The 13,349-nt window shown below is 35.5% G+C and overlaps 1 pseudogene; it reads right to left on the bottom strand.

Moving 5' to 3' along the window:
- Positions 1 to 5,701: 5,701 nt before the first annotated feature.
- LOC121037893 (40S ribosomal protein SA-like) lies at positions 5,702 to 11,583 on the bottom strand (annotated as a pseudogene).
- Positions 11,584 to 13,349: the final 1,766 nt, after the last annotated feature.

Here is a 13,349-nt window from a genome sequence, read left to right on the forward strand (position 1 = left end):
ACACACACACACACACACACACACACACACACACACACACACACACACACACACTGGGGCGCCTGGGTGGCTCAGTCGGTTGAGCATCCAACTTCGGCTCAGGTCATGATCTCGCAGTTCGTGAGTTCAAGCCCCGCATGGGGCTCTGTACTGACAGCTCAGAGCCTGGAGCCTGTTTCAGATTCTGTGTCTCCCTCTCTCTCTGCCCCTTCCCCGCTCATGCTCTGTCTCTCTCTGTCCCAAAAATGAATAAGCATTAAAAAAATTAAAAAAAAAAAACAACAACAACACAGTAACAGAAATGAACAATGCCTTTCATGTGCTTTCTAGTAGACTGGACTTGGCTGAGGAAAGAATTTCTGAACTAGAGGATATACCGGTAGAAGACTTGAAAACTGAAGCAAAGAAAACAAAGTGAAAAAAAACAGAACAGAATGCCCAAGGACCTTGGGACAACTACAAAAGGGGTGAGCATAGGTGTAATAACAATAAATGGGCCATAGCTAAGAGGGAAACCAGAATATGGAGTCATCGAGACCAAAAGAAGAACATCAAGAAGTACATAAGCAATACTGCCAGTTGTGACAAGACATCAATGAGAATAAGCCAAAAAGATATCTGTTAGAGAAAATGACAAAGAACATATTGATATCCTGAAGAAGATTGTTTTGGAGAAGCAGTAAGCAAAAAGGTCAGATTATAGTGAGTTAAGATCGTTTGGAAGAGATGAAATGCTGGCACCAAGCATTGTCCTCTCTATCATCCAGGTTACAGTTGCTTTTCCCTGAGCATTTTTTCCATCTGAAATAATTTACTTTGTACTACTGTCATAATATATTGAGAAACTTTAAAGTTCGTGCAAAAGTGCAACTCTTTAATTCTTCCTACAGAGATCTAATTACCTTTTTCACTTCATACATTATACATATATATACATATACACATATATATGTACTTAATATGTTATACATATATACATATATATGTGTATATATATTATATATATATACACATATATATAATATATACATTTAGTATTTGATGTTGAAAAACCATCAATACCTCAAAGTTTTTGGATCCCCTCTATTACTCTTTTCCTCTGCTTGAAAATGAGCCAATTTGTTTTCTGAGATCATATCTTATTGGAATTATCTTATTAAATGCATCTTCCAGAAACCAACATATGATATCATTCTTTTCTCCTTTAGATGTTTATTTGGTACATGATCTGCATCCTGAGTTATCTCTGTCAGCAGCTTTATCAATGTTGTATACTGCCTAACATGGATCACCATGAATCCATCCACTAAAACGATTTCCTTGAGGTCTGCATGCTGGTATTTAACCCAATGCCATACATCTACTCATTTTTTATTACACTATTTTATTTCCAGGAATAATTTTCTGTACCAGGTCAGATATATTAGATTGTTCTGGAGTAAAAAGCAGGCCCAAATATCTCAGTGACTTAAAAAATGTTTATTTTATAGTCATGCCAATAATGACTATACTGTCTTCATAGATATGCCTAAAAGAGAAAGCAAAAGATCAAGTAAAATTGGATAGAATAAATGATGTGAACAAAATCTTACTCTTAGGAGAACACTTTTATTTGGCTATTTCTGTTGAAGATCAGGATTTTGTTTGTTTAAGATGGAAAATATGTGAAGATGTTTAGATGCTGATAAAAAGGAATTTGGTAACAGTGGGAGAAGACAGTGTCAGTGGATACGTACTGCTGCGACTTTGAGAAGGGTGGAAGGCATCTGCTCCAGCAGAACAACGTCTCCAACTGCAGGTGATGGAGGCAGAGAAGATACATGCAGATGCACAAAGTTTGTAAGGCTTTTTGGGGACAGAAAAGTAAACTGTATCTGATAGTATTTTATTTTTCATTTAATTTTATTTTATCTTATGCTTTTATTTTATTTTATTTTATTTTATTTTATTTAGTTTATATATTTTGTATTTTGTATTTCTGTGACTAGTAAGCAAGATAATCTCCTGAGAGTGAAGGAAAGGACCAGTCTTTGGATGAAAGTTTTAAGAACAGAAAAAATCTGAAACTACAGAAGTAAAAAACAAGGCTAAAAAAGGATTCTGGCCAATAACTCTATAGATCTTTGTAATTAGAAACCATAAAGTAATAGGTGGGGAATATAAATAAATTTGTGATTTTCTTCCTAACTTCTTAGGAACTGTGCTTAGACTCAAAACAGTAGAGAAACTATACATATACAACCAAATATGTAACATTATGCCCCATGAAATACAGTGATGAGAGGAAAAGGAACATGAAATTGGACAATGGGGAAATTGCATTGAGGACTGGTCAAGGCATGGGATAGTCCAAGATGCAACAATGAGACTGATGCTGTTTACAAGCATGCTAGAAGGGTGAGTGATGGAAGTCGGAAAATAAAGTAGTTAAATTTTTGTTCTGTATACTTGGATTTATGATTTCTAAGTTGGGGCTACAGTAAAAGCAAACATTCTTCTCTAGTTGATAATTTAAATTCCAATAGCCGCACCATTTAGGCTACCGATATTAGGAAAGGTAATAAAAACTAGGCAATCAATAAGTATAACTTTAGCACCATGGTGGTAAAGTAGGAGCCCATTGCCCTTTCTCTCTTATTCTGTTATTATGTGTATTATATTTTTCTCTGTTAAAGCAACTTTGAAACACTTCACTGTTTAATACTATTTAATAGATGCAAAATGTTTCTTCTTACCAAATAAAATTTCCATACTCTAATAATAAGTTTTTGTCTTGACTAGTTAATAAAAGAACTTAAGCTTTTTTCACATGAACTAAATATATGAAATTAATATGTGAAAAAAATATATTTCAAAAAATGAAAATCAAAATTCTCTCTCTTTGACGGTATTTTAGTAAGCTCTTTTGAAGGCAAATATAGGCATTGAATATTTTCACCAAAATTCTGATGCTGTTGTGACTCAAAAAATACATTGGTTTCATTTTGGAAATATAGATAATTTTCACTGAAAATATATTAATGCACAAAATGCACTGTATTTTAATAGTGTGCTGTATTATATTAATGTTGAAAAATATGCAGGCATTAATTGATGTTTGCCTTTTGAGAATTTCAGAAAATTTGAGAAATGTAGTTGTATGTGTAAGTTTATGTTATACATATATCATCACAGGCTACAGTTTCCTAACTTGGGGAAAATTTCTTAACATATTTATATTGGCAAATAGCAAACTTCAAAAAGATTGTACTGGCCATCTTCTATGTATCCTCTCATATTTACTCTAGAAGTTTCTCTCTGCTGACTCACTGTCCTGGGAAACTGATCTAAATAAGCTGTATCAATAGTTTTCTTTGTCCTGGGGCTTCTTGGTTTGATTAAAGGTAAATCTGCTAAGAGATTAGAGCAGGGAAGTGAATGCAGGATACTCTCTTATCTTTCCCCTGCAGGATCACCTGGGTTTGGCTGTGTCCCTCATCTGTAAGTTATGAACTATTCCTCGGAAGGTTCTCTCCCTTGGGGTTTGGTAACAACCTTCTCCCTCTCTTTGAGAGAATTACATCTCTGTTAACGCTAATCTCCAGGCTACTGAATTATGCCTTATGTTTTCCCTATGCCGTGCCTACTCCCCTGAAATATTTCCCTTTATTATGCTCTTTTCAAGTTACACCAATTTGAATGTGCCAACAATATCCACCTGGCAAATTGATTAATACAAGGATATACTTTCTGAGATAATTACACTAATGTTGTATATTACAAAAATGTGGTATTGTAATACTAGATCATCAATTTTCTGGACATATGAAAATAATGACATATTCAAATTTCATTATTTTTTACAATATAATTTACATTTTCCCCCTAGGCACATATAAGATTCAGTTTATTCTTTTTTTTTTTTTTTTAATGATTATTTATTTACCTTGAGAGCAAAAGTGCAAGCAGGGGAGTGGCAGAAAGAGAGAGACTACCAAGATGGTGTGAAACCCAAGACAGGTCTTGATCCCAAGAACTGCGAGATCATGACCTGAGCCAAAATCAAGAACCAGATGCTTAACTGACTGAGCCACCCAGGCACCCCAATACAGTCTTACTTAAATTTTAGTACTGAGTCACTAGTGATTAGATACATATATAAATGGATGTATAACTTGAACTACATCAATAACAGTGAAACTTTTTAAAAAGGAAAAATGTTGGGGCGCCTGGGTGGCGCAGTCGGTTAAGCGTCCGACTTCAGCCAGGTCACGATCTCGCGGTCCGTGAGTTCGAGCCCCGCGTCAGGCTCTGGGCTGATGGCTCAGAGCCTGGAGCCTGTTTCCGATTCTGTGTCTCCCTCTCTCTCTGCCCCTCGCCCGTTCATGCTCTGTCTCTCTCTGTCCCAAAAATAAATAAACGTTAAAAAGGAAAAATGTTAAGAATGTTCATTTAGAAGAATATATGATAGTCGAATGTTATTTTAACAGATTAAACTTGGGTCATGAAAGAATTCCCACTTATATTAATTATTTTTCTTTAAAACTTACTCCCTTTCCTATTAATACCATGAACTGAATGATCAAAACCATAAATAAGGGTGTGAGTCTAGAAATTTTCTTGTTCAGTTCTCTGAATCCAATTTTTCACTAAGATCTAAGTTGTGCACACCTTAACATTTCTCTTATACATCCCTTTATATCCATCATGACTACCAATGAGTTGGGCGAAGCTCATACTATCTCACAAATGAAATACTGCAACATTAATCTTAATTATGTCCTTCTCATGCAATAGTTGTTTAAATAAATGTTGAAATTAGTGAATTGGCTATCTTCATATAGCTCTCTATGGAGATAATAGTTGAGCCATGACTAGAAAGAGGTGAGGTATTTATGCCTATGGACTTTGGAGGCAAGAATTAAGAGTCAGTGAAATGGCCCTATGGTGGGAATACAGCTGGCATACTGAACGAACAGAGGGGAGTCCAGTGTGTGACTTTTGATTACATACCAGAGAAGATGGTAGATGGGGAGGTCAGAAGGCATACCCTACCACTGAAGGGCACATATGGATTTACATTTACCACTTCTGTTAACATTCTAATGACTATGACTTACATGCTCAAAAAATAGGCTAAATTTAGGCTATTATAATCTTTATCTGAATTGCCATTTACCAAGGTAAAAATGCTTTTGCTATGGACACACTGAACATCAGAGGTCACAGGGTATCAGAGTATTTACCTAGAAATAGAGTTTCTTTCACAATGGGTGTGTGTGTGTGTGTATGTGTGTGTATGTGTGCAAGAGAGAGAAAGACAGAGACAGGGATAGAGACAGCGACAGAGAGGGATTTTATATTGTTTAAGTTTAAATTGATCTGCTGTGGTTGAAGTCACAGAGGTGGGGGATAACTGCATGTCCATCTGTCAGTATTTGTAGGATTCACTACATCAGTCATTTTGTATGTTCCAAATAACACAACATGATAACCAATTTATTATATAATATTATATAAAATCTTGAGAAATTAAACCACAACTTTTCGAAATCATGTTAGAAAAGTATATCTAACACATATTTTAAAAGTGGGAGGTGCTGGGAGCCCAGTGGTATCTGGGGTCTTTCCTTGGAGAAGATGAAGCGGCTCACGAATGCATTCTTGTTGTTGTTGTTTTGTTTTTTAGAAACTGTTTAGTTTCCGTCAACCTTATTTCCTTTTTGTTTGCTCTGTAGAAAAGCAGCTTAAGACCATTCAGTGGTTGTTCCTACCCATTCAGTGGCCTGAGCAGTGGGAGCTGCAAACCAGTCTTCAGTGCCAGGCTGAGCACTCCAGTTTCAGTAGGAAACTGCTGAATAGGCACAGAGGGCACCTGAAAGCCTTCACACCAATCTGCGACTTCATGTTGAATAGCGGTGAACTCAGGAGCTGGAGCCGTCCATTCACCCTGAAATTCCTCCTTGGTCACATCCTTTTCAGCAGCATCCTGCTCTTCCTTTTCAATCTCTTCAGGATCTCTGTAGAATTAGAGGTCAGCCATGACGTCCCATGGATTTTACGAAAAATGGTGCCACACATGCATAGAATTTCCAGGGGGCCAGCATCCACCACTTCAGACCCACCCAGTGAGCTCTCTTGTTGTTGCAAGGGATGGCAATGTCCACATGGCACAGAGGAGAGTCCGTGTTACACAGAGGAAGGTAGGCAGGTTAACATAAGATTCCTTTTGGTGCCTTTTGGTGGCTCGGTAGGCTAAGTGTCCAACTCTTGATTTCAGCTCAGCTGATGATCTTATGGTTTGAGTTTAAGCCCCACATTGGGCTCTGTGCTGACAATATGGAGCCTGCTTGGGATTCTCTCTCTCCCTCTCTCTCTCTCTCTGCCCCTCCCCTGCTCATTCTCTCCTTCTCCCTCTCTCCCTCTCTCAAAATAAATAAATAAACTTTAAAAAAATTTAAAAAAATAAAAGTATGGCATAGTTTATTTATTTACTATTTAGTTTTCATGAGTCAGGCTTTGCTTCATGATAATGAATTGTATGTGGTTGGTGCTCTAGGGAAAGGTCAATGGGACAAACGTAAGTGACACATCGAGAATATGTAATAAAATCTCAAAATGTAGATTATGTTACGGATAAAATTAAATGCCCCAAAAGAGTTTAAAGTAACAGATGGTCAACAAGAAAAAAATGGAATTCAGATAATTATTTATGTTATTTATTAGGAGATAGAATTTTAATCTAAACCTGCATATAAGGTACACAAATATGGCTGACAAATACAAGATTTTCTAAAGTTCATGGGACATATAATGGAAAATTTTTATATGCAAAAAAGATAGTGACTAATAATAATGTTACATGCATGAAGTCATTCTGAGATCATGTTCTAAAATGTAAGAACTTATAAATAAGAAAATCTGAGAAAAAAACAAAAAACCACACACACAGACACAAAATCTATATCTATATCTATATCTATATCTATATCTATATCTATTAATCAGATATTGCATCTGAAGGTGATTTTCTAATTTAATAGAAATCCTCAGTCAGTTTGAGCACATGACAATGAAATTCTCTCATATGATACATATATGATATATACACTTCAAACATTTAAAGTAACTATATTTTAAATCTCTGAGACAATAATATCAATAATCTCAAAAAAGATGAATGTGTATTAATTATTTATTGCTTCATAACAACCATACCCAAATTTTGTAGATCTAAAAATGAACTTTAATTCATTTTATTATTATAAAATAATAAATAAATATTATATTTATCATTAATTTTGTTATTAATAAACCTACTAGCCCAATATGCTAACCTAATGGTTTTAGTTGTTCTTCTGGCTTCTGCTGTGCTCACTCATGCCTTAGGGTTAAGATGGCAAGAATCCTGCAGCCTGGCTGATCTACAATAGCATCCAGGTGTGGAAGTTGGCTGGCTGTCAGACAGATGGCCTTGTTCTCATGGCATGGTAAATATCCTAGGGAGCAATATAAAATACACAAGGCCTTTAAGGCCTAGACTTATATGACTCATTGATATACTATCACTTCTGACTCATCATATTGGTCAAAGCAAACCATAAGTTTAGCCCAGATTCATCTGCAGAGCAAAACAGATACCACTTAATGTAAATATAAATTCAAATGGCATGGGTCATGAGATACAGGGAGAAGCCAATTTATCATGCTCTGCCCCATGGTCCCCAAAATCTACCTCAAGAATATCTAAGGAGACATCCAATCATGGCATCAAGTTAAAAATCCAAAATCTTATGATCTACATTAGTGCAGATGGAATTGTTTAGATGCATCATTTCTTGACCTGGGGACCTATGATTTAAGAAGACAATTGATCTGTCACCCAATACACCCAAGATACAGTGATGAAACAGAGACAGGATAACCACAACAGATATTCATTCATCATCGGAGAGAATGAGGGTTACAAAGCAGTCACTATGGATTTCTATGGAGAAATTCTGAAATACACCTGAACATATATTGCCAGGTGAGTCTATCCCAACAGTGAGAGTGTTACATGAATAGACCTCCTTTCTGCCTCCTGGATGTGTCTCTCCAGTGCACTGACTTAAGTACTCTTGATTTTTCTTTGTGGGATATTCTTTTTTGTTTTTTCAAAAATAATTTGAAGACAACCCCATTCATGTCTGCAGTTCTCTAATTCTTAGGTATCAAAATCAAGCTAATTGAAGACATTAGTTGGTATTAAAATAAGTAGAAATGTATCATCTGTAGGAATCTGTAACCAGAGTAACCAGAGTTGCCTGTACCTGGATTAAGTACTTCAAAAAATGTTTAGTGTTCACCCTTAACAATGGCATGTAAAATTTATGTAAACTCAATAAAAAATAAATTTAAATGGTCTTATGTTGCCAGAATGTATGGGTTATAGACAAAATGATATGGCACTGAGATGAATGACTCTCTTTTGAGATAGTGACACTCTATCCTGGGAGATCTGGAGCACCACATACTCAAAACCACAGTGATGCTTTTAATTTATAGTTTCATCATTTCAAGTTTCAAATAGAAGCATATCAGCACACAAGAATGAAAGTTGATTTAGTATTGTTGCAGATGCTTTGGGATACTCTTTGTTCATTGCCCTCATTAGTTACTTTTGAAAAAAATTGCCTATGGTAAAAGACAGCTTTCTCAAGTTGATTTCTATTCCTGGAAAATCAGGGAGTGAGAGACCTTTTTCTATTCTAAAAATTTCCAGTCCCTTTAAGCCCTACTGGAGGCTGGGCTCTTCACCAACAAAACTCATTTAATAAATTTGTGAGCTTCCTGTGTTTCTGATTATAGTAAATTCCATTTGATAAAAGCCAAACCCAGATAGAGCAAGCCCAAGAATTCTGAGTTCCCTTCTCTCAAACTGGATTAAATGTGTGACATGTAATGACTATAATGTAGCTCTAATTATCTGAAGTTTAAGTGTTCAGTTATAATGATCTGATTTGAGAAATTATTATTTTTTCAGAATAACTCACCTATTAAAAAACTAGAAATACTGAAAATTAAAAAGAAAAAACAAAAGAGTGAATAAAACTTTCTTGAAAACATTGAAGACAAAAGGACTTGTGTTGAAAGAGGCTAGAGAAAAGAAAATTCAAGCACGTGGGCTTTTTATTTAGTACTACTTTCACCTCAAGGCATCTGCAAACTGTAAAGTGGTAGCTGGGAGACTAAAAAGCAGAGATTTTGAAAAGCTCTTGCGGCTAAGGCAAAACCTTCACTTCAGTGGATACCAAAAAAGAGTTCGAGAAAGCACCCTGGACTTTTCAGTTGAGACAAGTTAGGAGTAAGACTGAATTGAAAATTTAACAACCATCCCAAAGCCTGAAACCTAGATTAAGTCATTTATATCCTGATTGATTTTAAGTGTTTGTTCCTCCTTCGCTCCTTAGCAGACACGAAAAAGTCCTTCTTGGGTGTAGAAAATAGTACCCCGTGCTCTAAATGTTTCTGTATAAGTAAGCAATTACATCTAGCATTGAATAAGGAAAAAAAATACACAAATGCACAACTGACTAAAAGAAAGAGAATAATAAAAACAGATGAAAAGTATTCAGACATTCTGATCAGATATTAGCATATTCAAATAAGAACTTTGAATAACTGTATTTAATATGTTTCGCAAATTAAATGACAATGTAGGGAATTATAAAAGATAACTGAAAACTCTGAAAGAATCAAGAATTGATAAAAGTGAAAAAAATATTAAGACTTCAATTGATGGGGCTATCAATCAGTTACATGGCCACCTTCACCACTGCATAAAGGATGATGAAAGAAATAAGACACAACTGGTGACATATAAGAAAATGAAGACATTCTCTACACTCTGACATTCCACATAAGTAGACTACCCTTTAGTTTACTGAAATGCATTGCATCATCCTTTGGTTAAAGCAGGATGCTAGAAATCCATCAGCAAGATACAGATGGTGCTTGCCACCTCCACCACAAAAAAATTACATTTCAATACTATTTAACCTGTGTATTTCCTTCCTAATTTAACAAACTTTATCTGTAAACTCATGTGATAAGTATCTAGAATTAACATTAACAAAGTGAGAATGGTGTGTATGGATTTTAAAACATAAGCTACAGAGACTTAGATGTGTTTTACTTTGAATTCTGCAATGTACCATTAAAATGATTTAAAAATATACTCATGGAATTCTAAATCAGAAGTTCGTGTTTGTAATCTTGTCTTACAGCTTAAAATATTGATAAATCACATAGTTACATACTGTATATAAGATACTAGAAATTGTTTTATAGAGGGAATATAGTCATACCTATTTTATATTAAGTAGGGATTCATAATAAATGCAAAAATGCATGACTAATATCAACCCATCTCAGTGAATGATTTATTAATATTCTCATTATAATGGCAAATTAAATGTGGATGATGTAGCACACAGCAATTCATTCTGAAAGAATGAACAAATCAATATTGATGGAACAGAGGGATCAGAGCAATGACTATTTGGAGATAAGCCTAAAATGAACGGAGGAAGCCGTTTACGAATAGTCCAGAATGTCATACTAAAGAGTAATTTTATTTGACTAACTCCTATGTATCCTTTTAAAAAATTTTTTTTAATGTTTATTTATTTATTTTTTTTTTTTGAGAGAAAGAGCATGAGTGGGGGGAGGAGAAGAGAGAGAGGGAGACACAGAATCCGAAGCAGGCTCCAGGCTCTGAGCTGTTAGCACAGAGCCTGATGCTGGGCTCAAACCCATGAACCGTGAGATCATGACCTGAGCCAAAGTCGGACACTCAAATGACTGAGCCACCCAGGTGCCCCAGTATGTATCCTTTCTATTGCAATTTTGACAGCACTATTTTCAGGAAATAATTATCTGACTACCTCTAGCCCCAGATATGACTTCTAAAACTTGGATTCTAACAGCTAACTCAAAATTAAGCTAACTCAAAATTTCATTTGCATTTTTTTTCCGTATCACCAGCCCTATTTATCATGGTTCAAACCTATAAGACACTATTTTTATATCCACCTGTTTATTCCTATGTTTCTTACTAACAACCCAAAGTCACTGCTATTACCACCTTCATTTATTCTCTAAATTCAGTGTATCCCAGGTCTAGTCTATTAATTTTTTAAATTTTTTTATTTATTTTTGAGAGAGAGAGAGAGAGAGGGAGAGAGGGAGGGAGGGAGAGAACAAGTGGGGGAGGGGCAAAGAGAGACGGAGACAGAATCCGAAGCAGGTTCCAGGCTCTGAGCTGTCAGCACAGAGCTAGACGCAGGGCTCAAGCCCACAAACCGCGAGTTGGTAACCTAAGCCAAAGGCAGATGCTTAACCTACTGAGCCACCCAGGCACCTCTCCCAGGTCTAGTCTATTAATTTTCTGCTTTCTGAAATATATTTACTTGTTTCTATTTTTATTTGCTCCCCCAAACTCCATGATTTTTCGCATTTTATCTTAATACACTCCATTCTCCTCTCCCTGCATATACTATCGACTTCTCTGCATACCCAGCATGACCTACTTAAGTACACATCCAAATGTGTTACTCCCATTTTGACATGCTTTGGTGAATTCCCATGCACTTAACATTCTCATCATGGCCTAAAACACTATTTATGATGAGGCTCCTGATGATGTCTCCAATCTTATTTTTTACATAATTTTTTCTTTGTTTTCCACCTACCCTGATAGTCCCCAGATCAACTCCCATACATTACATGCTTCAGATAATTTAGGATTTAAGTTAACAACCTAGTTTATATCTTTATGTATTTTTCCCCATATGTCTGTCAATTTCTTCTCTTCCCCTGTTTCTTTGTCTCTGCCTGTCTCTAAACATATACATATGCTATATATATATATATATATATATATATACACATATATATACACATGCGTGTGTGTATATATACATATATTATTCTTCACATGAAAGTGCGTGAGCCATATGTGTCTATTATACTCTGATAACTGTCTTTTTTTCATAAATTATGCCAAGAGCTTACTGAGCTCACTTGGCATAAAAATGTATCCTCCTTTTAGTTCTTGAAAAACTACATTTTAAAAATAATTACTTATTTTTAAAGATTTCTGGAAAGTAAAAATAGCTAATCTATAAATAAATAAGAATCTCACTTATAGTAGATATTTTTTCCAATTACACTGGATTGTAAAAACACTAGGAATTATGAGGAAATATTAATTTAATACTTTATTATATTAATTTAGTAGAATTTAATAGCATGGTACAATATCAACTAAAATTGAGGGCAAAAATAAAATATACTTCTACATATGCAAGGATTCAGATATTGTTCTTTATTCATACTTTCTTATGAACTTTATTAAGAGCCAGAATAAAATAAAAACCATGCAAAGGTCAGGGTAAACTGCTCCTCTCAAGAAAAGGGAACCAAAGACAATGACCTAAATCATATAGTCTAATTGAAAGGTAAGAGTTGAGAGTTATGCACCAAACTTAGGAATGTATATATTCAAATTTCAGAGAAAGCCATTGGGACACACAAAGGTTTACCTCCAGAATATGAATACATTGGTACCCAAAATGGAATTATTAAAGCCTGCAGAAGTCCCAGAAGACATTCCCTTCTGTAAAGCATTAAGAAACAGCTAAGTGAAGGGATTGCTCACGTCTTGGATAAGTTCTGTGGTTATTCTCAACTTCTAGCCAGGTATAACTATATGAGATATTGCCATTGAAGTGGGCTCCCCGATTTCACTGGGGATTATGGGATCCTGGGTTAGCAGAGACCAAGTGCCATTGTTAACTGTCAACAACATGGTGAGAACATCCACATGAAAGGAGCAGGAAGTACCCATCTCAGAATGTCTTGGCCGATATATATCTTATGTAACGGTAAATTGATTAAAGTGTCCAAAGATTAATCAGTGTAATGAGAGAGCCTTATGTTGCTAGCCAAAAAACTTGACAATATTTGTCATAAAGGAGAGTCATGAACTCTTGTCCAGTTTACAGATACAAGACAAATTACAAATCTAGAGCCTCTTGATCTAAGGAGTGCCCATGAAAGATTATGCACTTTAGGCATTTGCATATTATTAATCCGATTTAAGTCTTAGTCACAGACACCTCAAGCTAGTACCTAAGGTGATACAGTAACTCTGTGGTCAGATTCCCCCGATGCTCCAAAGGGGGTGAACTGGTGTCAGCAAGCCTCCTTTCTGTGGAAAACTTCCTTTAGGAACCCCTTTGGGCATCTTTGTGGCAAGTTACAAGGTATGATCCACCACATAGATGCTTTATTTTCCTTAGATTACTATGTTATTGTCTACTAAC

Source organism: Herpailurus yagouaroundi, unplaced genomic scaffold (assembly GCF_014898765.1).
Source record: "Herpailurus yagouaroundi ecotype Mexico unplaced genomic scaffold, PumYag 164, whole genome shotgun sequence".
Classification (NCBI taxonomy): domain Eukaryota; kingdom Metazoa; phylum Chordata; class Mammalia; order Carnivora; family Felidae; genus Herpailurus; species Herpailurus yagouaroundi.